The sequence below is a fragment of the Schistocerca americana genome, chromosome 3, assembly GCF_021461395.2.
Source record: "Schistocerca americana isolate TAMUIC-IGC-003095 chromosome 3, iqSchAmer2.1, whole genome shotgun sequence".
Lineage (NCBI taxonomy): Eukaryota > Metazoa > Arthropoda > Insecta > Orthoptera > Acrididae > Schistocerca > Schistocerca americana.
The window spans coordinates 240313426-240326294 of NC_060121.1; the positions used below are offsets into that span (position 1 = coordinate 240313426).

The 12869-nt window shown below is 44.6% G+C and overlaps 1 pseudogene; it reads left to right on the forward strand.

Moving 5' to 3' along the window:
• The first annotated feature begins 11335 nt into the window (after positions 1-11335).
• Positions 11336-11453, forward strand: LOC124607870 (annotated as a pseudogene).
• Positions 11454-12869: the final 1416 nt, after the last annotated feature.

Sequence of the window (12869 nt, forward strand, 5' to 3'; positions counted from 1 at the left end):
GATTCCGACGCCCACGTCTTCGCGACCGCCGGCGCGCGGGAGCGGACGACGAAGAGAGCGGCCCGCGGGGGGAGGGGATTTAAATCGGCTGTCCGCCCTCAGGAGCTCAGTTCGTCAGCGCACCTGACGATGGCGACATGTCTGATCGCCGAAATATTGTGCCCGTTGGACACTATGAACCGGCAGTATACCCGTGGACTGTTCGAGCAACAAATACGCCGGGAGAAACTGAAGAATCACATAAAAAGGAGTGGTTTGTTACTAAATGGAACAGCGTGCGAGATAATACTTTCCATCTTACCCACATGATTTCAGAGATAACTCACACGAATATTTCACAGCCCCATTTGCATTGGCCAGAGGAGCCCATTGAAGTGCTACCTGCCGCAAATCTAACCTGCTTACATCAAACTCTAGGGCAGGAATAAATGCAGACTATAAACACGCTTCTGAACCAACAAGAGGGATGAGTCTCCCTGAAAACCTCAGTCCAGCATGTAAATTTTTTATCAGAAAAATCAGTATCATAAAGAGACAAGACTGACTATTTACAATGCAGTCACCACAGAGGCACTTGTTCTGCTGAGTGTAGTCCTTGTTTTGATACGTAGAAGAAGCACAAGACTTAGTTCGGACTCAGCTGTCGTTCAGATTCCAGTAGACAGGATACCCCATGAATAAAAACAGCCGAAGGAAGATTAGTGTACAAGGGGGTAGTATTAAGGATAACTGTCCGCCGCTCGTGGTCTCGCGGTAGCGTTCTCGCTTCCCGAGCACGGGGTCCCGGGTTCGATTCCCGGCGGGGTCAGGGATTTTCACCTGCCTCGAGATGACTGGGTGTTTGTGTTGTCCTCATCATTTCATCATCATCCAGGAAAGTGGCGAAATTGGACTGAGCACAGATTGGATCATTGTACGGGCGCTGATAACCACGCCGTTGAGCGCCCCACAAACCCAACATCATCATCATCATTAAGGATAACTGATTCACTTTAGCTTGTAAGTTTGTAATAGAGAGTTGAAAGTTATTCTGCAAGAAGGCTAGTAATGAAATAATTTCCATAGCGTTTGAGTTAAGGAGCAAAGCAAGGGGCCCTTTAGAAATGTGTAAGATTGAACGACAGGGTTAAGGAGGCGAAACAGGGCCACAGAGGACCACCGCCAGGAACTCTAGTGTAAAGGATAATTTAGTTTGGTCAATCTGGGGGACCAAGCCTTCATAAAAAGAGGGGCAATGTAGTTTATCGACCATATTCGGTCAAAAAGTATGCCACAGTGGAAGTCAGTTGCAACATAGCCAGCTACAGGCAGACAAGAGCGTTATGCATCACGAAGCAAAACATGGCCGACAGGCATCGCAAAGAAGAGCCAGATGGGCAGAAGTATAGCAACAGCTGATGCAGCAATTTGCTAGCAAAACAATGGAAGCCTTTCCTCACTTTAGAGTACATGCCTTACGCCCAAAACGAACATAGTCTGAAGCTTGTAAGTACTCTGAGCCGTGCTCTCTCCCAACTATGCGTTTTCGTGAACTTCACAGTCTATCTGTGTTTGGTTTCCCGCCCTTGTCGTGGTTACGTTGTGGTTCTTCTTCCTCCTACGTGTGGCAGCAGTGATGTGTAACGATATTTGCTCCGTGTACCATCTTTGGTTTGGTGCATTTAGTTTCCGGTAAGGGGGTCTGGAGGGAGTCGGTCGGTTGCTGCGGACCAGCGAAGTTATCTCCGCGCGGTGCAGGCGGATGGGGCCGCTGGCAACCCCTGCGCAATGTCGAAGCATGTGTGGAGCTGTCCGATCGCTACAAGCTTCGTGGTTCGCCGACCCAGGACGTCAAGGTTGAGTAGTGGTTTCAACTACCCAAGCCACGTCTATTCATGTTGTGGTGGTTCGCTTTGGTGGTTTGCTGTTGGGAAGGTTTTCCGGTGAGCAACACCGAGTGGATCTGCAGCTAAGATTTAGCCGCCATGCGGTGCAATTAACATTTTTGGTCGATTAAGATTTGAGTGCACCAGTGGAATTTTCTGTCTTGTGGCCGTTAGTGTTCTGGTTACCTGCCCTGGGCACTGACGTAAATTCAGGCAGTGTTCTTTTGAGCGAAGCTAACTATTACCGTGTTTCAAATTCAAGTGTACCAGCGGAATTTTCTGCCTAGTGGCCATTAGTGTTCCGGTTACCTGCCCTGGCCACTAACGTAATTTCAGGCATCGTCCTTTCCTCAAGTGTTGTCGCTGTCCAACATGGTGTGTAATTTTGACAGCTAATGCATACTCCATTATGGATTATCACGTTTGTAACATTCCTGGTTTGAGTTCTCATGTACTGATTGATGGGAAGCAAGTCATTGTGTCGGTCGGTCCGTGGCTGTCCCCTGGTTAGGTTCCGATGGATCAAGAATAGTTGGGCTCACGACCTCTCTCACATAGGTGAACGAGGGCAGACCAACCTCCCTGGAGGCTTTCTGAGTGCCACTGGTGTTTAATTATCTGTTGTCAGATATTTTAAATTTTAGCCTTATGGCTATTTGTTTTGTTTTCTTAAAATTTTGCAAAATTAATTTTTAAATTTATCTTTCAAGCTTAAACACTGTGGCCTTCTGCCTCAAAGATTATGGTAATATATTTTAAAAATTTTGAAATTTAATTGTGGCCCTCAGCCATTTGTATTGCACCTTGCATATGTTGCTTTTTTGGGTTTTGAATTATTTTATTGCTATCTTAATTGGATTTTTATCTTGTTAAGATTTCTTGTTGGAGGCCTTCAGCCGTGAATGAGTTGCATTAGGAAAATATTCGGCTATGTGCCACTCTCGTTGTAAAGGTTATTAAATTACAATAAATGACAATTAGAAGCAGAAACTGACCTCAACCCTTGGCCCTTTCCACAATCCTATTACCTGTTCTGCCCAGTGGGTTTAACGGGCGTCTCTTACTCGGCCATTTCTGTATTAAAATATTCTTCACCCATGCCTCCAGCATGAGCCTGCGACACTCAGGGTGACACCCCAAAATGCAGTATGGGGTCCCCTGTTCGACCACAGGATGGGGCAGCCTGCCCTGAGTCACCGAGTGCAGCCGCCGCCGCAGTAGAGAGACACCAACTCGCTGGCTGCCTCCGCAGTATCACCATCTGCACTGCCGTGCTGTCAATATCTTCGAAGCCAGAGGAGTCGCTGACAGCGGCATTCAAGTGATGCCACTCTCGGCCGCACTCTTTGTGCTGTCACCAAGCGAGGTGGCGCAGTGGTTAGACACTGGACTCGCATTCGGGAGGACGACGGTCCAATCCCGCGTCCGGCCGTCCTGATTTAGGTTTTCCGTGATTTCCGTAAATCGCTCCAAGCAAATGCCGGGATGGTTCCTTTGAAAGGGCACGGCCGACTTCCTTCCCTAATCCGATGAGACCGATGACCTCGCTGTCTGGTCTCCTTCCCCAAACAACCCAACCCTAACTTTGTGCTGTCAGCAATGCCAGACGTCTATTGTTTCGCAGAGGAGGCAACTGTACTCCTCCACCAAACTCTTCCTTATGTACTAAGGCCGAGACCCAGAATACAGAAGTTAATTAAACAAATCTACTGTCGTTCTGATGTCTCATTTCACTCTCGAGGGCTGACAATCAAATGGTTCAAATGGCTCTAAGCACTATGGGACTTAACATCTGAGGTCATCATCCCCTAGACTTAGAACTACTTAAACCTAACTAACGTAAGGACATCACACACATCCATGCCCGAGGCAGGATTGGAAAAAAAAAAATGGTTCAAGTGGCTCTGAGCACTAAGGGACTTCACTGCTGTGGTCATCAGTCCCCTAGAACTTAGAACTACTTAAACCTAACTAACCTAAGGACATCACACACATCCAAGCCCGAGGCAGGATTCGAACCTGCGACCGTAGCGGTCGCGCGGTTCCGGACTGTAGCGCCTAGAGCCGCTCGGCCACTCTGGCCGGCGCAGGATTGGAACCTGCGACCGTAGCAGCAGCGCAGTTCCGGACTGAAGGGCCTAGAACCGCTCGGCCACAATGGCCGGCGGTTGACAATCCCTGGGGCATCTAACAACAGCAACAAAGGTGTTTTGTGTTCTCCATTTCAAGAAGTCAATTCAATTACAGCTGCGCAGTGTGATATTAGTTGACAGTACAGTGCTGCATATCTTGCAGCTCAAAAGCATTCGATGATGGCACCAGCAGACTGAAAAGGAAAGGAAAAATCGATGTGTTGCTGCCGTGTGCTTATTCAAGATTTAGGGCGTCTTTATCACGGTCTTGCGTGTACTGTGCAAAACTGTGGTCGTCATGCCAGACGAGGATTACCCGTTCCTCGTGTGTCTGTCTGGTGTGTTTTTAGGCGATGTTTGTGTTTCAAATAATACATGACTCAGTTACTAAAACTGCTTCATGATTGCGATAAACGACAGCCTGCAGAGTGTTATGAATTCATTTTGGGCGTGGACATGGGAGATAACAATTTCCTTTCACATTCAGTCATGAGTCTGCATTCCTTTTAAATGCAGAAGTGAGCTGCAACAATGTATGAAACTGGAGAACACACCATCCACATGCCTTAATCAAGCACGTAACAGAGTCTGCAAAGCTTCAATGCTGTTTTATGCTGTTTCTTTAGAAAACATTTATGACCCATTCTTTTCTGCCGAAAAAGACGATTACAGAAATCTCTTACCAAGCTGAGTTGGAGATCCACGTTTTTCATTATTGGGACAGTATGTCGAAAATTGCATTTCCCAACATGATGGAGCACCGCCGCGCTGGCACCTGCTGCAACGATGGATCGGTCCTAAGGGGCACACAGATCTCGAACTGGCCTGCAAGGTCGTTTAACCTCATGGTATGTGAAAGACTGTTTATGTCCCTCCACTTGCCACAACTGTAGGCAAACTGTGGTAATACATAGCTTTAAGCGTGCTTGAAACGCATACAGCGTGCATACAAATCGCACAACGTGCGTAGTCAACTTCACTCATCGACAGCTGACCTGAAGGCGACTGACAGGTGCCCAGATGAAGCAGCAAACATGACAGTGAACAACGATCGCAGTCCCAGAACATCGTCGAGTATGTCACAAGAGATCTTGCTCTGATTGAACCTATATATTTTCCCAAGGTGATGAATGTTTTCCAGCATTAAAGTGGTTGTATGTTTCTGCTCCTATTCTTACACTTCCATTGACTGTACAGAATTTAGGATCTGGCGCATATATGCAGACTGAATCGAGGAAAGAAAATTTATACCATGGCTGGGATTTGAACTCAGGTCTCCCGCTCACTTGGCAGATGCACTAAAAACTACGCCACCCTGGCACTGTGGCTTTGCACAACTGCACTGTCTACCCTAGTACTCTGCTTTCCTCAATTCAAATTCCCATTTATGCCTCAGCCCACTTGATTTTCCCTCTCACCTCAAACAGCATTGCAGAGGCTCTCCAACTGTATTGGAATAGCACCTCAGCAGCGATTGAAATAGAGTATCCTGCCTGAAACACAGGCACAGGTACTTTAATAAAAAGAAACTGTATGGCTCCAGGGACCTTTTCAAGTCTCAGACATCTATGATGTACACAGGGTGGTCCATAGATCGTGACCGGGCAAAATATCTCACGAAATAAGCGTCAAACGAAAAAACTACAAGGAACGAAACTTGTCTAGCTTGAAGGGGGAAACCAGATGGCGCTATGCTTGGCCCGATAGATGGCGCTGCCGTAGGTCAAACGGATATCAACTGAATTTTTTAAATAGGAACCCCCATTTTTTATTACATATTCGTGTAGTACGTAAAGAAATATGAATGTTTTAGTTGGACCACTTTTTTCGCTTTGTGATGGATGGCGCTGTAATAGTCACAAACAAATGGCTCACAATTTTAGACGAACACTTGGTAACAGGCAGGTTTTTCAAATTAAAATACCGAACGTAGGTACGTTTGAACAGTTTATTTCGGTTGTTCCAATGTGGTACATGTACCTTTGTGAACTTATCATGTCTGAGAACGCATGCTGTTATAGCGTGATTACCTGTAAATACCACATTAATGCAATAAATGCTCAAAATGATGTCCGTCAACATGAATGCATTTGGCAATACTTGTAACGACATTCCTCTCAACAGCGAGTAGTTCGCCTTCCGTAATGTTCGCACATGCATTGACAGTGCGCTGACGTATGTTGTCAGGCGTTGTCGGTGGATCACGAGCAAATATCCTTCAACTTTCCCCACAGATAGAGATCAGAGGACGTCAGATCCGGTGAACGTGCGGGCCACGGTATGGTGCTTCGACGGCCAATCCACCTGCCATGAAATATGCTATTCAATACCGCTTCAACCGCACTCGAGCTATGTGCCGGCATCCATCATGTTGGAAGTACATCGCCATTCTGACATGCTGTGAAACATCTCGTAGTAACATCGGTAGAACATTACGTAGGAAATCAGCATACATTGCACCATTTAGATTGCCATCGATAAAATGGGGACCAATTATCCTTCCTCCCATAATGCCGCACCATGCATTAACCCGCCAACGTTTTCTGATGTTCCACTTGTCGCAGCCATCGTGGATTTTCCGTTGCCCAATAGTGCATATTATGCCGGTTTACGTTACCGCTGTTTGTGAATGACGCTTCGTCGCTAAATAGAACGCGTGCAAAAAATCTGTTTTCGTCCCGTAATTTTTCTTGTCCCCAGTGGCAGAACTGTACACGACGTTCAAAGTCGTCGCCATGCAATTCCTGGTGCATAGAAATACGGTACAGGTGCAATCGACGTTGATGTAGCATTCTCAACACCGACGTTTTTGAGATTTCCGATTCTCGCGCAATTTGTCTGCTACTGATGTGCGGATTAGCCGCGACAGCAGCTAAAACACCTACTTGGGCATCATCCTTTGTTGCAGATCGTGTTTGACGTTTCACATGTGGCTGAACACTTCCTGTTTCCTTAAATAACGTAACTATATGGTGAACGGTCTGGACACTTGGATGATGTCGTCCAGGATACCGAGCATTATACATAGCACACACCTGTTGGGCATTTTAATCACGATAGCCATACATCAACACGATATCGACCTTTTCCGCAATTGGTAAACGGTCCATTTTAACACGGTTAATGTATCACGAAGCAAATACCGTCTGTACTGGCGGAATGTTACGTGATACCAATTACTTATACGTTTGTGACTATTACAGCGCCATCTATCACAAAGCGAGAAAAGTGGTCCAACTAAAAAGTTCATATTTCTTTACGTACTACACGAATATGTAATAAAAAATGGGGTTCCTATTTTAAAAAACGCAGTTGATATCCGTTTGACCTGTGGTAGCGCCATTTAGCGGGCCAGCCATAGCGACATTTGGTTTCCCCCTTCAAGCTAAACGAGTTTCGTTCTTTGTAGTTTTTTCGTTTGATGCTTATTTCGTGAGATATTTGGCCCAGTGACTATCAATGGACCGCCCTGTTTATGCAGACCGAAGTGTGAGCTGAAGTGTGACTGGGAATTTGGACTAAGGAGGGAGGCGTGCTAGGATAGGCCGTGCAGTTATGCAAAGCCACTGTGCCAGAGTGACGTAGTGGTTCTACGACACGGTTAACTCAGCGTGTTCGGTCAGAGGGTTAGCTGCCTTCTGTAATAAAAAAACTGAGTTAATTGATCAACGATGAACTGAAACGGGTGTTTTGCGACGTCCGCCATGAGCAGAAGCAACTAACAAACACGAACAAAATGAGATTAAAAAAAAATGGTGGTTAGTGCACCTGCCTAGTGACCACTAGACTCAGGTTCGAATCCCGGATTTGGTTCAAATTTTCATTTGTCACTTGGGTTCGCATACGTACATAATAGATGTTTGAGATTGGAATAGGCCTCGGGAACCATATAGTTTCATTTGATTTAGCACACGACTTTCGTCAGGAACACCGACTTTCGTATGACTAGGTGTGTCCATGAAAGAGCAAAAATTTAGGTTCAGCTCTACGTGAATTTTATAACTTGGTGCCACTAAATGAACTGTACCATCCACAAGAGATCTTGCAGAAAGCACATTTCCTGCCTTGACAAGTATAAAAGCATCTAAAAGGACTACTCACAAAGCAGAACGACTTTCACGCTTGGTGCATGTCACGGCAGAAAAAGCTATCTTTTAGTTCAAGAATACTGCAACACCCCTTGAAATGTCGCCGCGAAATTCGTTCAGATAGAAAGAGTAACGGATTCGCAGATCATGAAGTAAAAGTAGAAGAACTTTCCCATAACGATAGGTGAGATCCACCTAAAGTTGCTGGAGAAACAGGACCAGATAATAGCAAAAGTGAGATCAGCAGTAAGGCCAATGGAAAATGGAAAAGCGGAAGGATCAGAAGCCATGCATTCTGAATGCCTTAATTTTTTGATGGAGGCTAAACAGAATGGTTGACTATTAAATAAAACGTATAATTCAGTCATCATTCCTCGAATATGTCTTCACTCAGAGTTCGTAACCCTGCCAAAAACAAGAAGTTGGCTAGTGATTTCCGAATAATAACTTTTATGAGCCATCTCCTGAAAATATTTCTAAAAATTATTGACAATAGAGTCTACAATGGTTGTGAAGAACAAATAGCATCTACACAGTTCGGCTCCAGAAATGCTGTCCGTACTCGAGACGCTCCGTTCTCCATTTGTAAGTAGGCTGTTTATGTTTTCTCTATGTAAGTAGGCTGTTTATGTTTTCTCTATGTAAGTAGGCTGTTTAGGTTTTTTTATTGCTAACGCCACCTCTGTATGAAAATCACTGGCTGTGCTGTGTGCAGTCTGTGGCTGCTTTGCATTGTTATAATACTCGCCATTGTAGTGTTAGGCAGCTGGCTGTGAACAGCGCGTAGCGTTGCGCAGTTGGAGGTGAGCCGCCAGCAGTGGTGGATGTGGGGAGAGAGATGGCGGAGTTTTGAAATTTGTCATGAACTGCTATATTTATATATGATGATATCAAGGTAAATACATTGTTTGTTCTCTATTAATATCTTTCATTTGCTAACTATCCCTATCAGTAGTTAGTGCCTTCCGTAGTTTGAACCTTTTATTTAGCTGGCAGTAGTGGCACTCGCTGTATTGCAGTAGCTTGAGCAGCGAAGATTTTTGTGAGGTAAGTGATTTGTGAAACGTATAGGTTAATGTTAGTCAGGGCCATTCTTTCGTAGGGATTTTTTTGAAAGTCAGATTGCGTTGCGCTAAAAAATATTGTGTGTCAGGTAAAGGACAGTCGTGTATTATTGTTCAAAGGGGACGTTTCATATGGCGACCCTGCCAGGATACCTCACTGGAATCTTCTGATCTTTTGTTGTAGTTTGTGTAATTAGTGTAGAAAGGGGACGTTTCACATTCAAACTTACTCCAGAGGCGTGGAGACATGAAATGTTTTATTGACTATTAAAGGGCTTGTAAAATATTAAAAGATGGCAGAAGTGTTAAAAAGTAATGAGATAGGTGACAAAGATCTCCGAATGATCATTAATCTGTGTTTGAATCAATATGCCGCCGTGAGAATAGAAAATAAGAAATTTGACAATTGAAGATATGCCGAGGAGTGAGACAGGACTGTACTTTGTTGACACTGATACTTAATCTTTATTCGGATTTTGTCCTCAAAGAAGCCCTTCAAAATGTCGAAGAAAGAATGGTCTAGAATGGAGCGAAGCTGAACAATATCGGCTACGCTGGTGATGCTGTAATATTTGCTGACAGCTTAAATAGTCTTCAATATTTCATCTCTCGAATCAAAGAAAGTAATGAGCATTATGGCCTAGAAGTCAAAAACAAAATTATCAGTTGTCAGCATGAAAGGCATACCCGCTGTCATAAAAAAAATAATGTTAAATTTACTGAGTAAATAAAAAAATTCACATACCTGGGAACCAACGTAACTCGCAAGAAATTAAAGTCCGTATTGAAAAAGCCAGAGCCTCGTTTTGTAAAATTACTAATGTGTTTAAGAGCCGTCATCTTCCAATAGAAACAAAACAAAGTTTTCAGCGTTGTTACATATTTCTCATTCTTTTCTATCGAGCTGAGACGTGGACTTTGGCCGAGAGGATGTGCAGACGACTTTAGACATTTGAGATGTGGTTCTACAGGAGAATGGTAAGAGTGCTATGGACAGATGAAATTGCTATCAAGGACATGTCCGCAAAATGAAGAAAGGTGAAGGAGTCCTGAACACTGTAAAATTCAGAAAATTACAATACCTTGGACATGTGATATGAAATGGAAACAGTGTAAGCCGCTGCCGAACATTCTTGAAGGAAAGATAATTGGAAAAAAGAGGACAAGGATGAAACGCAAGATCTGGGTTCTAAAACTTAAGGACATGGACTTCACATATGAGCGGGGAACTTTTTTGACCAATCAAGGGTGATATAGGTATGATAGCCACTAATAACCGAAATGGACGCGCAATAGAAGAAGAAGGGAAAATGAACTGCAGTGTGGTAAGTTTTTACTTAGTATAGCTTTTAGTGTGATTTTTTCTGCATTAATGCGCCTTAACTTTTTTTTTGGATACTCTGTCCTGTAAGAAACGGACTAAATTATTTTTATAGCGTACTACATTTCATAAGGTCAGAATATTCTTTATAGAGTATTTTTATATGGCGTATACATTTGTGAAGACGTTTACTTCAGTCTTATCAAATACATGTTGCGACAATATTAATACCTTGTATATATCAGAGAGACAAACGAGTGTAGCTATAGGTTAGTAAAGCACTCTGCCTGGGGAGTTATTCACGTGAGTACTTAAAGAAATCCGCTAAATTTCGATTACGCGATAAGTCACACAAGTCTGAAGGTTGTAAATTAAACAAAATACTTAGGGATTACAGTTACAAATAATCTAAATTGGAACGATCACATAGATAATGTTGTGGGTAGAGCAAACCAAAGACTGCGAGTCACTGGCAGAACACTTAGAAGGTGCAACAGGTCTACTAAAGAGATTGCTTACACCACGTTTGTCCGCCCTATTCTGGAGTTTGCCGTGCGGTGTGGGTTCCACATCAGGTGGGAGTGACGGATGAAATCGAAAAAGTCCAAAGAAGGGCAGATCGTTTTGTATTATCGCGAAGTAGGGGAGATATTGCCATAGACGTGATACATAAGCTGGAGTGGCAGTCATTAAAACTAAGTCGTTTCTCGTTGCGACGGGACCTTATGAAATTTCAGTCACCAGTTTTCTCCTCTGATTGCCAAAACATTCTGTTGCCACCCACCTACATAGGAAGAAATGATCATAACGATCAAATAAGAGAAATCAGGGCTCGCATAGAAAAATTTAAGCGCTTGTTTTTCCCGGCAACGGCCTTGCCGCAGTGGATACACCGGTTCCCGTCAGATCACCGAAGATAAGCGCTGTCGGGCGTGGCTGGAATTTGTATGGGTGACCATCCGGGCCGCCATGTGCTGTTGCCAGTTTTCGGGGTGCACTCAGCCTCGTGATGCCAATTGAGGAGCTACTCGACCGAATAGTAGTGGCTCCGGTCAAAGAAAACCATCATAACGACCGGGTGATTGGTGTGCTGACCACACGCCCCTCCTATCCGCATCCTCAGCTAAGGATGATACGGCGGTCGGATGGTCCCGGTGGACCACTTGTGGCCTGAAGCCGGAGTGCTTTTGTTTTTCCCGCACTCCGTTCGAGAGCGCAACGGTAAAGAGACAGCTTGAAGGTGGTTCAGTGAACCCTCTGCCAGACACTTTATTGTGAATAGCAGAGTAATCACGTAGATCTAGATGTAGATGTGTAGATGAGTTACTCAGAGGTTTCTGTTGTTCATCATTGTGCCAGGAGGCCTGGGAGACGACGGCCATTCACTATTGTAAGAAAGTGAAAAACCTACAGCCGTCCTTAAGATGTCATTTATTGTGTAGCTACTAGTTCCGACGCTTCAATGCACCATGTTCAGGCCTTAGTTGATGCTGAACGTGTTATCACGATCAATATATACGATGCATTAGTGGCCAACATAACCGGTTTACGCAGACTACCTGTAACTGTGATGTCTCTTCAGCCATCAACTGTCAACTGTTGACGACTGAGTTGACGGCTGATGGTGGGAGAGACATCCACAAATAACGGGCAAAAATGTCTACCTTATTTATAAATTCCCCTCCATGAACCATGGACCTTGCCGTTGGTGGGGAGGCTTGCGTGCCTCAGCGATACAGATAGCCGTACCGTAGGTGCAACCACAACGGAGGGGTATCTGTTGAGAGGCCAGACAAACGTGTGGTTCCTGAAGAGGGGCAACAGCCTTTTCAGTAGTTGCAAGGGCAACAGTCTGGATGATTGACTGATCTGGCCTTGTAGCAATAACCAAAACGGCCTTGCTGTGCTGGTACTGCGAACGGCTGAAAGCAAGGGGAAACTGCAGCCGTTATTTTTCCCGAGGGCATGCAGCTTTACTGTATGATTAAATGATGATGGCGTCCTCTTGGGTAAAATATTCCGGAGGTAAAATAGTCCTCCATTCGGATCTCCGGGCGGGGACTACTCAAGAGGATGTCGTTATCAGGAGAAAGAAAACTGGCGTTCTACGGATCGGAGCGTGGAATGTCAGATCCCTTAATCGGGCAGGTAGGTTAGAAAATTTGAAAAGGGAAATGGATAGGTTGAAGTTAGATATAGTGGGAATTAGTGAAGTTCGGTGGCAGGAGGAACAAGACTTCTGGTCAGGTGACTACAGGGTTATAAACACAAAATCAAATATGGGTAATGCAGGAGTAGGTTTAATAATGAATAGGAAAATAGGAATGCGGGTAAGCTACTACAAACAGCATAGTGAACGCATTATTGTGGCCAAGATAGATACGAAGCCCACACCTACT